A 15097-nucleotide genomic window follows, 5' to 3' on the forward strand; every position below is an offset into this window, starting at 1 on the left:
TAACGCGAATAACATGGAAATGTGAAATGTATTTAATTATTGTACAATTAATGATATAATAAATTAATAAAAGATTAAATTTTTTTCTCGTTATCAGTCCTCTCATAAATGCAATTTTTTAAAATGTGTAAATAATATTCATATCGAACGCGTAAGATATGATTGGGAATTTATCCGAAATATTATACGAAAGAATGCTGATATTATACGAATAATTATATGTTATTTATATTTCGCAGTAATTCCGATTCTCACAAGAAATCTCATTTCCTGAATAATTATTTTTCTCGGTGAAACATTATTTAGCTAGGAACTTCACTAACCGTTATAATTACACTTTATAATAATTATTATTATACCAGCAATATTATATGAAACATTCTCTATAGTTCTCTTTCATAATAAATTTACTATACTGCAGCAGTTAGCCTCTTGCTGTAAGTAGCGTGGGCCGTTCTTAGTCTCCTTGATTTTAATGTTCACTTTAAAATGATACATAATTTTCTAAAAAAGATTAACATTTGACTATAGTGGCAACATAAAATTCTCGAAAGTACTCCTTTCATACAGGTATACCATCTGACCTTCATTATTACCGCGCCTAATCCATGGACCTTAGGAAAGCTTACTTATAAAGTCTAGTTTCAGATTCAGGACAAAAAACAGCTTTTCCTCCCTTTCATTTCCATCTCTCTTTTTATACTTCTTCTGTTTCTCTTCCTCATTACATAATAGTGACGCAAATATAATGCCAACATCGTGAAAGAGGCTTTAGAACTTTTGTTCTAATTTTATAAAAATCCAAAATACGATCACTCTGAAACACAAAAATATTCGACTTTGTGGTTGAACCAGGACTCGGAAAAAGCTGAGAAAAATCCGTCAACATTGAATTCGAGTTGTCGTGAAAAAACAATGACAATTTAATAACGCCTACAGTCGCCAGATTGGTCGGTTCGTCGAACCGGATAACATTTTGTCCGTCTTCCATCCTTTCTTCTTTTTCCTGTCTGCCGTTACGAGAATTTAGGTCACCGGCACGGAGACGCGAGATATTGCTTACGAACCGAGAACAGTACGATGCAATCATCGAGCCAGCTTTTCCAGCTATCGCACTTCTACGAGTCGCGTTTCGTTTTTGTTTTCTTCGCGGACTAAGTTGCGGTTCTCGCGGAATGCTAACTCGCAACCGCGAATCTCACGTTTTGTATATTTCTTTTGGTCGCGGTTGCAAGACGCTTTAGAACGTGAATCCTCTGGTCCAAAAACTCTCCGTTCTTTACTTATTTTAGAGTAAGAAGGTACTTTTTATTCAATTTACTACTTTTTATTTAATGCATTATTCTTCTTTCTTTCGGAAGTGATACTTCACTTGTTAGAAGCAATAATTATTTTGCAATAGGTGTCAAAATAAAAATCTCATTGAATGTCGAGGATTATTAATATTGTGCATAATTTACTGTATAAATATTGTTGTAATCTCTGCGAATTCTCTTGCACTAAATAGCCTCGTAACTCCTACGTAAGCACACTTTCAGATTTGTTTCAATCACGATATTCAATCCTCATTATCTGATGACTTTTGCAAATGTTTCTATAAGTATTCTAATACATTCATCAGCTACTGTAACTAGAAATTTGTTTTACTCACCGAATATTATAACGCGTACTGTACCCTGCTTATCTTATACATTTCTGCGTTTATGGTGTATTCTGTGCATTTCTATACCTTTACATTTTTATCAATAAGGGTTGATTAAACGTTTCGTTTACCGTTTCTCACCACTTCTCAATAAGAAGTTTAAAACGAGAAAACGAGCCAGAAGTCGATTAAACGCGCCAGTTCAAAGGCTATCGCTTCACGATCTCACTCTCAGTGTTCGTGCTTTACCTGACAAATCAACACGAACTTAATCTATGAGATCGATCTCCCATACGTAAATTTCACTGTTGTAGCGGCACATGAGCTAGAGAACAATTTGAATCATGTCATTTTGCCTCGGGGTATCAACATCGTTAGAACATACATAATGTAATAAAATGTAAACTCCGGACAAAACAATGTCTCCGCTACGTGCTACCGTCAAACTAAGACGAATTAAAATTTTCTGGTACTCCCCCGATCAGTATAAATAAGCGAACACGATCGTAAGGCGACCAGGTACTCAGTCTCAGTCTCGAGCGATCTTTAGCGAATCAGTTAGTACCGAGCGTTTTAGCGAACATTATTTTAACGACCCTTAGCGAGCAATCTACGGTTGACTCTGTATTTATTAATTATTTTTAAATACATTTGACGGTTTCAATATCTGGTAATTTCGTCATTTAAACAACGACTCGACCAACCATCTTCCACACTGTTGTTGACAAAAACAAAAGGGAAAGAAGAATAAGAACGAAAGACAAGAGAATAAAATGAAAGAACAAAACGAAAAAAGAATTAACGAAGGACGTGGTGCTGATTTTCAGCATAACTTCTTTTTATTTTCCGAACTCGTCCGTGCGTATTTACTCGCTTTTGTTCCGTTCTATTATTGCCTTATGTCGCTTCAAGAGGAGAAAATATTCGGTAGAGCCGAGCGTTCGAGGCCGACGAACAAGCAACACGGAAACGTTATTGTTACACCACCGATTGCAAGGTAAAGGCAATGATGAATAGAGGTGTGGTTCTCTAGGCTTGATGTTTCGCGTGATTCACGCTCCTAATGGTCCGTTTTTCCTCGGCCTGACTGAATATGACGTCGCATAATGCGTTCTTAAGTGGTCGCCGATAAGAATCTTAGCTGAATAATTTATCCCGGAGCTTCTTCCCTACCGGGACAGAATACGGCGACATACTTGTAAATAAGATGAAATGAAAAATGAAGACGAAAGTGGAGAAAACATTTACTTCTTACCTCACTTTTTCATTTTGTAGAAAAACAATTTTTTATCCGTTTTATCAGTAAAATCTAAGCTGCTTTATCGAACAATTAATCATTGATAGATAAAAAGTTTGTAAATATTCATTCTTTAATATTGAAAAATTGTTGACGAAGTCTCTCTATTTTTCTCTACCAAATGCCACCGATTCAATTTTCCGCTAAATACGTTGTACGTAGTTATATTTGTGTGTATTATTTATGATGCATGTACGATCATTCGTGTTCAAAGAAGAGAAAAAAGTCCGTCAATTAAAAACTCAATTAAAAGAGATGGAGGCGATGGATATCGTAACTCGTTCCTTTGAATTCGAACAGCAAAGAAAATTGGATACAGTACCCAGACAGATTTTACCGTCTATCGCGTTTGTCCTATCGATATTTCGTTTACTCCTCATTGCTCTCCATTTCCATGAAATACTTTCGCCTGATCGGTATCGGACGCCATTGAAATTCCAACCGGAAACTCCGACCGGGAATGTTTCTCCGGTTATCTCAATCCTTGTCGAATTTATTCAATTTCCTCGACGCTTCTACTGTCCCATTCTTAAATTACACAACGGACGCCAATAGCTCAGCACAACGATCGTTTCGCAATCTTAGTGCTTTCGCTTTCTACGTAAATGCAGCTTTATTGTAACTTGATCTATCGCGCCACTTCAACTGCTGCTGTAAACTTCATTCTCTCTCTCAAGTCTTGATAACTTATTATTTAACAAGTAACTACTTCAGTAAGAGCAGAATTGTCATGCTTTATCACGATTGATTAGGAGAAAATTATTCTGTTTATTGGTTATTGTTTCAAGAAAATTGTTTCCTCGCTTCGTAGTTTAATCGTACTTTCTATAATTATATTTTCTATTCTAGACAGGTTAATGAGGCTATAGTGTATATGAAAAATTTCGCTTCTTACGAAGTATAAACTTGAGGAACTAATACTGCTTATTAAATTTCCACTTATTGTCAATCGTTAATTACCACGTGAACAACTATTTTGTTAAAGATTTAATTAATGATTATGATTATACATTGATAGTAATTACTATTACATCAGCGATATTAGCACACAAGTTTTCTGTGTAGCTTTCTCTTATAATAGATTTCCTGCAGGATATAAAATATAATTGTAAGTAGTACAGATTCTTTTTGATCAGCCAATCTTGCGTCTTGAAACGTTGTCCTCTCAAATACAACATTACTCGTACGTAATTTCTTCACAATTTTACACATTCTTTTGAAATAAATATAACTAATTCTATTACTTTCAGATTTACAAAAATCCAAAGTAAGTTCAGTTTCTGAATTGAAAAATTCTCTGTAGTGTATGGTTTACTTACACCATAGGTGTAAGAATGAGAGAGTTCTAGCAAATTTGCAAATACCTCACGATAGATGTTATCAAACCTACAAATATATCGAGATCGACGGTTCCTTCCTTGGGATTTTTCCATCCCGTTCTTGGGAAAGATTATTTGATCAGACAGTTCTTCTCGAACAGGCAAGCAAACCGCCTGCTGGTTAATTAAGTTTATTCAGCGCTGCGGGGGCGAGGTAATCCGCGAAACCAGGAAATCGTCTTAATAACTAGCCGCGGCCAATTAAACTCAAGATAGCCCGAGGGATTCGTCAGGCTGTTGCTTGGAGTTCCCCGCGGTCGTCAAAATGATCAAACATCGAGCATTCGATTTTTCGCTTTAACACTCTATTTTCACTGAAACGAGTTATGGAACTTCATAAACTGAAAAAGCAAACACGAGTGTTTTCAAAAGAAATTTTCTGAACAGGTACCATCTTTTACTTAATTAGAGAATATTTGTAGAGAAGTTTTTGAGAACATAGCAAATAACAATGATAGGCAAGAAGGAACATTCGATAAAGCGATAGAACACTTCCCTAAGAGGAATTACTTGATTAAGGGTACTTTACGTACGTGCATTCGCACATTCATCTTACCAAATACGACGGTTATCCTACGTATGACATCACACGGAACCACGTTAATATAGAATTCTCACAGGCTCTCGCTTGATGATCTCGCTCGTACAGATACGACAGAGATACTTTGATCTAACATCTGCTGTTCTCGTGCTTAAGGCATGGGTTTATTAGGAATCTTCACTGGAAGGATCTACTAGAAAAACTATATATGCAAACTGCCAGCCATAAATATCATGGCGCTTAATGTAACTGAACAGAACGTGTTATTTCACAGAAATTCGAATATTTTTCGCTGCTGTTATTTATTCATTTTCTTATCTCGATTTTATATCCTGAATTTCATTGCGCGAAGAACATAATTATTATTTCTTTATCATGTCGTTATTTTATATACCACCATATAAAATGTGATTTTTATGTCCAACACGTCTGAAAATAGTTTTTCCAATTCTCTGTCAACGTATGAAGTTTCATTAGAACTAGCGCGGACCTCTCGTCAGATCCCACAGACGTGGGACTACGAGTGTTTGTCGTTCAAATAGAGGACAAGGGTCCAAGAAAGAAGACTGTGGGAAAATACAAAGGGCGTCTTTGTGAAGGAGTGGCTGGCTACTGCTTTTCCTGCTAAACCCTTGGAGTAGATTTTTGACTGGCTTTTGTTTTCCGCGACTTTCAAAGTAAGTAGAGTGAGATACTGAACCTCGTAGAACTCGAAGATGGATTCACCTACGATGGATTCGGTTGTCTTTGTCCATTTGTTGTTACAGTTGTAACATCATTCGTAATAAAAAGCTTCAAGAATTATACCTTCGAAATTTGTCCATTTGATGGCGTTACTTTTTCCTGGGCTGGTTTCTGGATAAAGTTACAGAAAATAAAGTTCCAGGAATTATTCCCTAGCGCGGATTGCGTTAAAATATGGGACTGAATTTTGCAACTTGAAACTTTTCCTGATATTTCTGTCTCGTTTGCTTGTGAGCAGAATCTCGTTAAATATAATATGGAGAGCGTAACGTAAGTATATAATTATAGGTTCCCATAGGACATCTAATAACTGGTGGTATATATCAAACAAAATATAAAATGAAATTTTTCTTTACAAACCTTTGTTCTTGAGAAGATGCCAGAGGCTAACAAATATAATTTATATGTTTTTACAGAATATCCAGTAACTAATGATACAAGCAAGAAGACAATGTACGTATATACGAAACGATAATTCGAACTCATAAAATAAAATTTTGTTATACGATACTTCGTCTTCAATCCTTTTCAGTCTATACATCTTTCCAACTTTCCACTCCTTAAATAAAATACGAAATAATTAAAGGTAAAGGAAATAGTTTATAATCAATCAAAGTTAAGAAAGCTAGAAATAAGATCAAACAACCGAGAAAAATAATTATGTATAAAGGCACGAAGAAAGTTCCTGTTTCGAAAGCAAAGTGAAACTACCTTGTTCGTTGTGAAATTAAAGGGAGGAGCATCGAAGGGGTTCGATTCGAAGTTTCGCGAGTTGCTTCCTGCAGAAAAGAGCGCCGGTAATCCTTGTACGCGTAACTCGGCTACAAAGGAAGAAATTTAATTAGTATAGTAATCTTGTGACTGTGCCAGTCGATTGTTTGCAACTGTAGTCTTGATAAGACGAGCAATCTCTCTTTCGTCAGGAGTAAACTTTATCAGGCATATTCTGAGTTCGCTCCTCGTTTTCCTGTTTCGAGATAACACTTTCCAAAGCGTGCTCTGTCGTTTCTACATTAATTAAATTTCATAGCCCCACCCGTGAGTGGTGTAACGAGCGGGAAGCAAGAAACTTGCAGTGAGAACTGAACCTTAACGACACGAGTAAAGGGAAACTTTTCTAAGAGAAGTCACGGGAATAAAAATAGAAATATTTTTGTTCCTAACTACTGTTCCAGACTTTGTTCTTTAATTTCTTTTTTATGGAAGATCGAAGTGCCTTTTAGAAATTAATAACTTACGCCTGAACTTTCAATTCTAATTTTTCAATATTAGCTTTTGAATCAATGACCGTAACGAGAGAACTCGTAAAGAAATTACAAAATTACTAAAAATTATTTCATTACTTCTTCTACGATGATTAAAATGAAAAATGCCTGAACATTATTTCTAAACTGCGCATAGAAAGATTATTATAGTAACTATATAGAATCATCACGTTTATTCCTTCTTTTCATCGCATTATTTTTATCATTCAGCGAAGTTAATAATATAGCTTGCAATACTGCAGTGATAAATATTTTGCCAAGCATAGATTATCCAGTTTCCAGCGTTACAACGACAGCCATCATTTCTAATTTTTAATATCATTTTGAATAATGGCGGTATATCATTGCATATGAAAAGGTATCAGTTTCTTTTACACAGCGAAGAAGAAAAACAAAGAATTGCGTGCAGAGGAGAGCTATTTCGTTGTGATTAACGCAAACTTTCTCTCCTTATTAACTCCTTAATTTTTTCTTTCTTACCATCAGCTTCTAACCATTTCTTCTCATTAAACAGGAAGAGCCATTCGTACACTCGTCGCTCCCCTTGAATTAATTTAATACCAACGACAAAAGAGTTGGATAAAATCGTGTTAAAAAAACACGTTATGCCTCTATTAAATTCATTATCCCTTGACAATTAGCTCTTGTAAAATGAGTAACTGCTTACAAAAAGAATTTGTACATATTAACGATCCTTAATTACTCCCAGTGCGTGAGTATCGATTAATTAAATTAAAACCGAAATATGCATTCGTATAAATTATTATTTTTAAGAAGTACACGGGGGTCGAAACAAAACGGAGATATTTCATTGTCAATTTCATCCGCAACGCTCTTATTTTAATGAGTTATTGTTTGTTTCAACTGCAATATATTATATCGTAGAAGTGACTGGTGAATTTTTGTTGAGCGATTCAAGTGTGTTTGCACCAGGGATATGTAAATGAAGAGTGTTTAAATAGTAGGGAAGAGGAATGAAGAGAATAGTTCAAGATCGTGGGAATTAAACAAATTCTGAAACTCTGTATGTAAATAGAACAAATCATTTGTGTTAAAAATGACATTTTTTGTTCGTGTCATAGTATGATTTTATAAGGAAGAAATTATTCTCTGTTGCATGAAATTGATAGGATTATTCTTACGATGCTCAATATATGTATCCTTTATAGTCTGCCGTTTCAAAATAATGATTCTTAGAGGTTGTTTATAATCACCCAATGATTTTCCATTTTTTAATCTAATCAAAGATTTTTTACAAGTCGCCTGATATAGATATATTTAAACAGGAGATTTATGTTAAATGTCTAAATACCTTCGTGAGCCACTGCAAAGGCGGAGAGAAGAAAGTTTAAAGGGTGAGCATTACAAAAGAATGCCACAATTTTAGAAGACGGAACTATAACTGACAAGAACAACCAAATTATAGATAGATATAATATATGTGTTATTAACATGGTGAAAAATGTTTAATATAACAATGTTTAGTATTACTATTAATATAGCGTAACTAATATCTAGCACAAATTTTAAACTTTCTCTTGTCCGCCACTATGTCTGCAGCTCACAGTTCCTGTATCACTCTCAATGTACCACCAGCAGCAAAAATCTTTTTGAAAATTACCTCACTCCCTTCCTTTCCTTGTCAATAACAGACTCTGCTCGACGCATTACGCATTACGGTAACGCGCACTCCGCAACGCGAAAAGAAGGTAGTGTCGCACGCGCGCGAAATAATCCGCGGCTTGTCCCGGAGTTTTCTGGCTTCAGGGGATGCGAATCTCTTCTCTCGCGTGTGCACACACCGGCATTGGAATAGGAATTACCATTTGTGGCCGTTTTTCCGGCGCCAACTTTTTCCAGACGAGGTGGCGTGCCGCACAATCGGCAAAGACCAGTCCCGGCGTAGCCATTGTACGCGGATATTGTGCGAGTACCAGCACGCGGCCTCTAATCTGCATACGAATGAAATCCGTTAGCCTCGAAAGCAAATCGGCCCCGCGAAAAAAGTAAATAAGAAGATAAACGTGAGCCTGTGCGCGCCCTTTTTTTATCTTTTCTCTTCAGCTCGCTGCCTCTATCACGGCCAACGATGTCTGCAGTCGTTGCTGCACCGACAAGTGGCTCTCATCACGTGTTCGCCGGCGAATTACGCTCCATAGATGTCCTCGATTTGCCACGGACTCTTGTTCGCCGGCTAAAGGATCACACTCTTAATTGCACTTTCTACGTCTCTCACTCTTCATTTTGCTCGTTCTATGCCGTTTCAAGGGGATAGTTTCTCGAGTTGACCGAGCAATCCCGAAGCTACTTTGATGTTATCCAGATTAACAAGTTGAAAGAAGGCAGACACGTTGATATTTTACAGATAAGTTTTTAAAAGAGAGTAGGAGAAAATTAATGACTGAGGGCAATAGTTATCATTTTCTTATACAGATAATATTTATTTATTTATTTGTTCGTGTTAGTTTACTGAGATACAATTACTATGTAGGGATTTTATAAATCTTCCTTTTCTTCGATAGATATTTATATCTTTCTATATCGTACCAGAGCTGAGAATCTTTTCATTTGTATGTGATTTCCACTTTTTAAAAGTATTAATTGTTGTCGACAAACATCTAGGAGAGTGACGCGATCTCCTACGTGCCTCGACTGCACGGTCGAAAGTTTTCTCATAAGAAAGTTTTGGGATAGCCCCTTTCTAATTCTTCGAAGTGCTCGATGAAGTATTACCTTTGAGTATGATATAGACACGAGAAAATTCTCAATATTAACGTCGTGGAAATATCCAGGGATTCCAAGAACCTTTATCTGCTTAAACTTTGGCTCACGATAAAATGAGAATCTGTAGACTAATGAAATCACTATGGTTCAACGTATACTAAATAAATACATAGGATAACTGTAAATTCCCTGTTGATAAGTATTAGGACACCAGTATCAAAGGAACGATTAATAGATCAGAATTTTATATTCAAGCATGCGTTAACAATTTCTTTAATCTAAATTCTATAAAGAGAATCGGAAATGAAACAGATAGAACATCCCAAAAATTAAAAAGTTCTATAAGGTGATCTACAGCATGCATGAAGCCAAATAACTGAAATGAAATCATAATATGAGTAATAAAATTGACGAGGATAGTGATCAAAAGACGCAACAGATATACATAGGCAAGAAGAGAATTCATTTTATTACATCAAATTAATAAAGTTGTTATAATATTAAATACATGAGTCGTTCATAGTCTAACGTTTCAAATGAAATAATTATTCTTAATATTTTAATAATAATTTTTCGAACTTACTTAGGCTTTCGAATTTTATAAATGTCCTAATACTCCTGAATGAGGAGTGTATCAACGAAAACCTCGCCGAGCAAATAACTTTTTCTTATACAAAATAAGACTCATCTCTATGTCAAATCGAATTTTATCGTCAATCAATTCCCTAGCCTTTTCGCCACGAATCGACTATCCGAAAATCTCCGATCGTCTTTATTACAATTTTTGATGATGATGAGACTTTCCCCCACAGTAAAGGGTCGTAGAGAGGAAAGAAAGAGCGAACAGGATGCTACCGAACTTCTCCCTAACTATCGTCAGCGAGATGCTGGCTGATAAGCGCGGTCATTGTTTCCGCGACCTCTTTCGCATCTTGAGCACCGGTGTCGCAGCGAAATGATAAAACGTCCTAGTTGCCTTGCGCTCGACTGGCTTGCGCGAAACTTCCTTCGTTTCGCGAAGCCTAACCGAGGCCACGGACGTGCCTAGACTTGGGATATTAAGACGCCGCATTCGTAGGACGCCGACGCAAATTACCAAAAACCTTTGGCACCGCGAACGATTGCTCTTCGTTCCGCTTGCGAGCCAATTCGTCTATTCTCGGCCGCAGTTGAGCCGAACGTGGAGAAAATTCCGGATGATCTGCTTGATTGTCGCTTGGACCAACGAGCGAAAGAAGAGAAAGAAAGAGAAAGAAAGAGATATGACGAACGCGCCAAATAACTCAATCGATTTGATTGATGCTGGAGTAATTTTTTTTGATAGCCGAATCATAATCGGTCTTCGTTCGATTTGTTATTTTATTGATGGATTTGTAGGTGTAGTAGATATAGATGATAAATCGGCAAGGATAGTATTGGTTAGACGTGATTTGTGTTACAGTAACAATATACAAATGTTGATTTTGAATTATTACTAACTAAAATTATTATATTAATAACTAAGCTAGTTATATTTTTGCGACTCGTTTGATTTAATTCGTATAATCTTTTTGATGGATGATAATTGGTTTTCATTCGATTCGTTATTTCATTGAGAATTCTCTAGATTTAGTCAACGTGAATAGATGATGATTCACGAAATTGTATATTAAAGTTTGGAAGTATTTGGATACACTTTGGTCGTTTGCGATAGCGATGTATGGATATTAACGAATTAATGATCGGAGTTACTTATCGAAAGAAATAAGAGATAAGAAGAGCCAGCTAGTCCGTTCACGTTGCAAAATCAATATTTGGAGTGCACGTGTACTCGACGGAAATTAAAATGATCTTCCTGGAAACCGAAATTTCTTATAGAGTAGCTCGACTTCCGAATCTCGTCGAATTGTTTTCAACGAAAGTTTGCATTATTCTTATTCCCAAACTTTCGTACCATTCTACATAAATTTTTACCTCTGAGATTTATTCATTTTTATCTTCGTCAGATTTCCCTAATAAGGAAGTTTGAAAAATTACTGAGTGCACCGAAACGAAGAGTTTCGGAATCATCGAGTTTTTTTAGAGAAAACAAGGGGCGGGACAGCTGGAATGGAAAGTGGAAAAGTTTGGGAGAAAGAGAAAACGGAGAGATGCACAGGCACTGGCAATTTCGAATGTCGCTTCTTTCTCCCATGGACACTGGATCCTTTTTAATGAAACCTTTTTTGAGTTTCGTAAATAGATGAAAACTCGGGGGAACCGAGATTCACTGCAATTTCTCCCTGGCGTCACGCGAATGACTCTTTAAGAATTGTTCCCTTTCATTAAACTAGATACAACCGACGAATATTGGTATCTGGCTTTTTGTTTCTTATTCAACAACCGGATGTTGAAAAAAATGCAACATGATCCCAATACCTATTACACATAAATCCCAATCTTTTGGAAAATTTAATAAATTCCTGGGTTTTTTGATATAATATGAAATCGTGAAAGTAGCTTCTTTTAAATAATACTTAACAGCAAGTTTTCTATAGGAATAAATATAAAGCTACTTATATTACTAATAAAAAAGAATAAAGTTTCATAAATAATTTCATTTCATCGATAAAAGAATTTAAGCTTCATAATAATATTATTATTCATTCTTTACAAATACATTTCATCCGAGCTGAATTTAAACATAAATTGATTTTATAACTTTAACTTTACTAAAATAAACATCCGTTAAGGATGTTGAAAGTACATTTAAAATGAAGGTAGAAGTTTTAAGAACGTTGAAGTATGCTATAATTCATCATACTATCGCCAGGTTAATTACTTCAACCTTTTATCTACTCCTCCGAATTGATATAAAAAGATCTCCTTACTTGTTCAGTATTCGCCCCAATATTTAATTATCCGAACCCCGACCCTTAACTTCAGGAACCCTCAATGTAATTCCATAACATTTATTTTCCGACGCGTTTCAGTTTCTAATTTTTCACTCGACGAATCCTGGAATGTGTTTCATTATTCCCTTCCCTTCACAGAATTCTTAAGAAGCTAAGCACGAAGGGCGGACAAATATTTGCCACGCGGTAATCAACACCATCCCGGTATTACGTTGAGTCGTTAATGGAGAATGAATAGAAAGTTTGAGACAATAGAAGATTAATGATATGGAAGAAATCAAGAATTTTTTTTACAGATCTTTTGAAGTGATAGGCAGGGATTCCAGAATTGAATAACTGTTAGTATTAAGTCTGCTGGTCTGGTTAGTTAACTCAAGATCTGGTTAATTGATTTAGATTCCTAGAGGCATAATTAATTCGTTTAGTAGTTTACATTCGTAGATGTAACGATCCGACGAATACATACACAGAAGGAATTCTGGAAATACTTTACCAGAGTTTCAGAGGAAAATGATGAATTAACAACAATATGTTAACTCCTATACAATTTTCTAATCTAAATAGAAGTAAAAGAATTTAAGATAAATTAGCTCTAAATTTGACTCATTGGATCTTTCATAACATCGAGTGCAGATAGATTCTACCAGTCCTTCGTATTTGCCTGTTACACGGATTCTTATTACATAAGTACTATTATCCGATATAAAACGCCTACGTGGAAAATAAATCTCGATATGAAGACAAAGCAGGCGTCAGATATTCTCAGAAGTGAAAACAACATTGTCAATTACGAATTTATTCTCTTCGTCTTATTTATTTATCTGCCTCATTCTATCCGCCTACGTTTCGACTTCTGAAAACCAACGAAAGGTTCAAACAAAGTTCATTTCATTCTACGTGATTAATATCCGTATAAGATACGGACGGCTGAGAATAATGTAACTCCGTGAAACTGAAGCGATCTTCGCTTTTCGATTCGCAATTCAAACTAAACATCAAGTTGCAAGAACAAGTACCATACAGTTTCCAGAATCTTCAAGATTCTTCCCTTCGTCACCCAGTTTCAAAATCTGGCGACAAACAGAGGCCACAAATCAAGCCCTTGGCGTCTGTTCTCTAGGACTTTCTTCCTCTCTGACCTACATTCTTCCAGTAAACGTTGAGAGAAAAAGGACAAATTGCGACTAATAAACGAAACGTGCAAGCTGCACGCGGCAACATTTACATCTGTAGCGACCTGCTATATTTGTGAGGGTAAACCTGCATCTAAATGTGAGAAAAACATGGTGAACATCGTTCTACACTCTAGAATCCGCATTTTCAATCAGTGAGGTAGATTTGTTAAATGAATAAATAAGTTGGAAACATTTTTGGCGCTAGTTAAGTATTAATTTACAATTAGAATTGAATCGTGTCTTAATGAGACATAATCTTCTCTGTATAACAGTAGGTTGCAGAAATGCAAACATATTTTTAAATTGTCCATGCGTGTGACTTTAATTGCTAAAAAAAACAATTCCCATTGTCTATAAAACGGATAATTATCCATGCAACCCCTCACCAAAAATTCTTCCACTGCCCTAATACTGACCTTCTCAGTGACATCTACGTTTGTTCGCCTGGCTCCTCAAGTCAGGTCCGCCGAGGCCGGGATGTCGCTGGCACTGTAACGCGGTAACTCTGTTTGTTTGCCAGGATGCACTTCACTAAACGTACCGCGTTCCGTTGGTTGCATCGCGGCCTGTAATCGTTTGTCAGCAGGATTCACTGTTTCACTCATGTTTAAGGCTGTGTTTTCACCGTTCATCGCTCGATCGAACGGGACACGTCGATTACGAACGCTGGAAAGACGGGTGGTTCATCGAATCTCAGAGGAACTTTCGTTATCCTCTTGAATCTTAGACGAATTACGGATTATTCACGTCCCCTTTAAAAGCGCGCGAATATTCACCACGTTATTCATCATGTATCTATCGCCTCTTTACAACTCCACAGTAATGTTAGGCCAATGGGCTGGAATCACTTGGTGGTTGTCGCGGTTGATGAAGAGCGGCAATCTTCGATTTCCGCTCGAAGTACGCGATTCTTTACCTCCTCAATGGTGGTACGTTTCGATCGTCTCTTCCTGCTTCAACTTTCATCCGGCTCCCTAACTGCGGTCCGGCATCGCGAATCGCTCTCGACAGCGGGCGATATCGATCCGTTCTTCGCGTTCACCTCTCCTTCTTTTCTTCTCCGTTATCGCGCTGGCTCTCAATGCCAGCCGTGCACACGATTCCACTGTTCGATTCGCGTGGAACGTGTCCCGCGACCGTGCCGATACTCGTTAATATTTTAGAATTTTATCGATCCGCACGATATAACGCGCGCGTCCGCGCCTCGCGATCGCTCGCAGAGATTTCACACACTTGACGAGACGGCGGGAAACCCAGAGTGGCATCGTCCTTTTCCTCGTCTTCGTCTTCTCGGTCTTCGGGATGGTTCGCCCTCTGAAATGTCACTGGTGACTCCCTCGTGAACGCAGGCTACGACGCGTTAACTGGTCGAGTTATTTCCTCCTTTGACGGAATTTTCAGGAAATTTCGCGAACTCTCTAAGGGCTCGAGGGATAGGGGCAGAAGTTTCTCGAAGA

General features: G+C 36.9%; 1 protein-coding gene across 4 annotated transcripts in view; it reads right to left on the minus strand.

Moving 5' to 3' along the window:
* LOC122572823 (small conductance calcium-activated potassium channel protein) overlaps positions 1 to 15097 on the minus strand; it is a 234319-nt gene that overhangs the window by 83849 nt on the left and 135373 nt on the right. Inside the window, exon 1 of one of the 4 annotated variants that reach the window (XM_043738337.1) lies at positions 14057 to 14795. The exons of the other annotated variants lie outside the window; for them this stretch is intronic. The gene's annotated coding sequence lies outside the window, so the exon portion shown is untranslated. Of the gene's footprint in view, positions 1 to 14056; positions 14796 to 15097 lie in introns of those variants that run through there. 4 annotated transcript variants of the gene reach the window in all.

The sequence above is a fragment of the Bombus pyrosoma genome, linkage group LG11 (genome assembly GCF_014825855.1).
Source record: "Bombus pyrosoma isolate SC7728 linkage group LG11, ASM1482585v1, whole genome shotgun sequence".
NCBI lineage: Eukaryota > Metazoa > Arthropoda > Insecta > Hymenoptera > Apidae > Bombus > Bombus pyrosoma.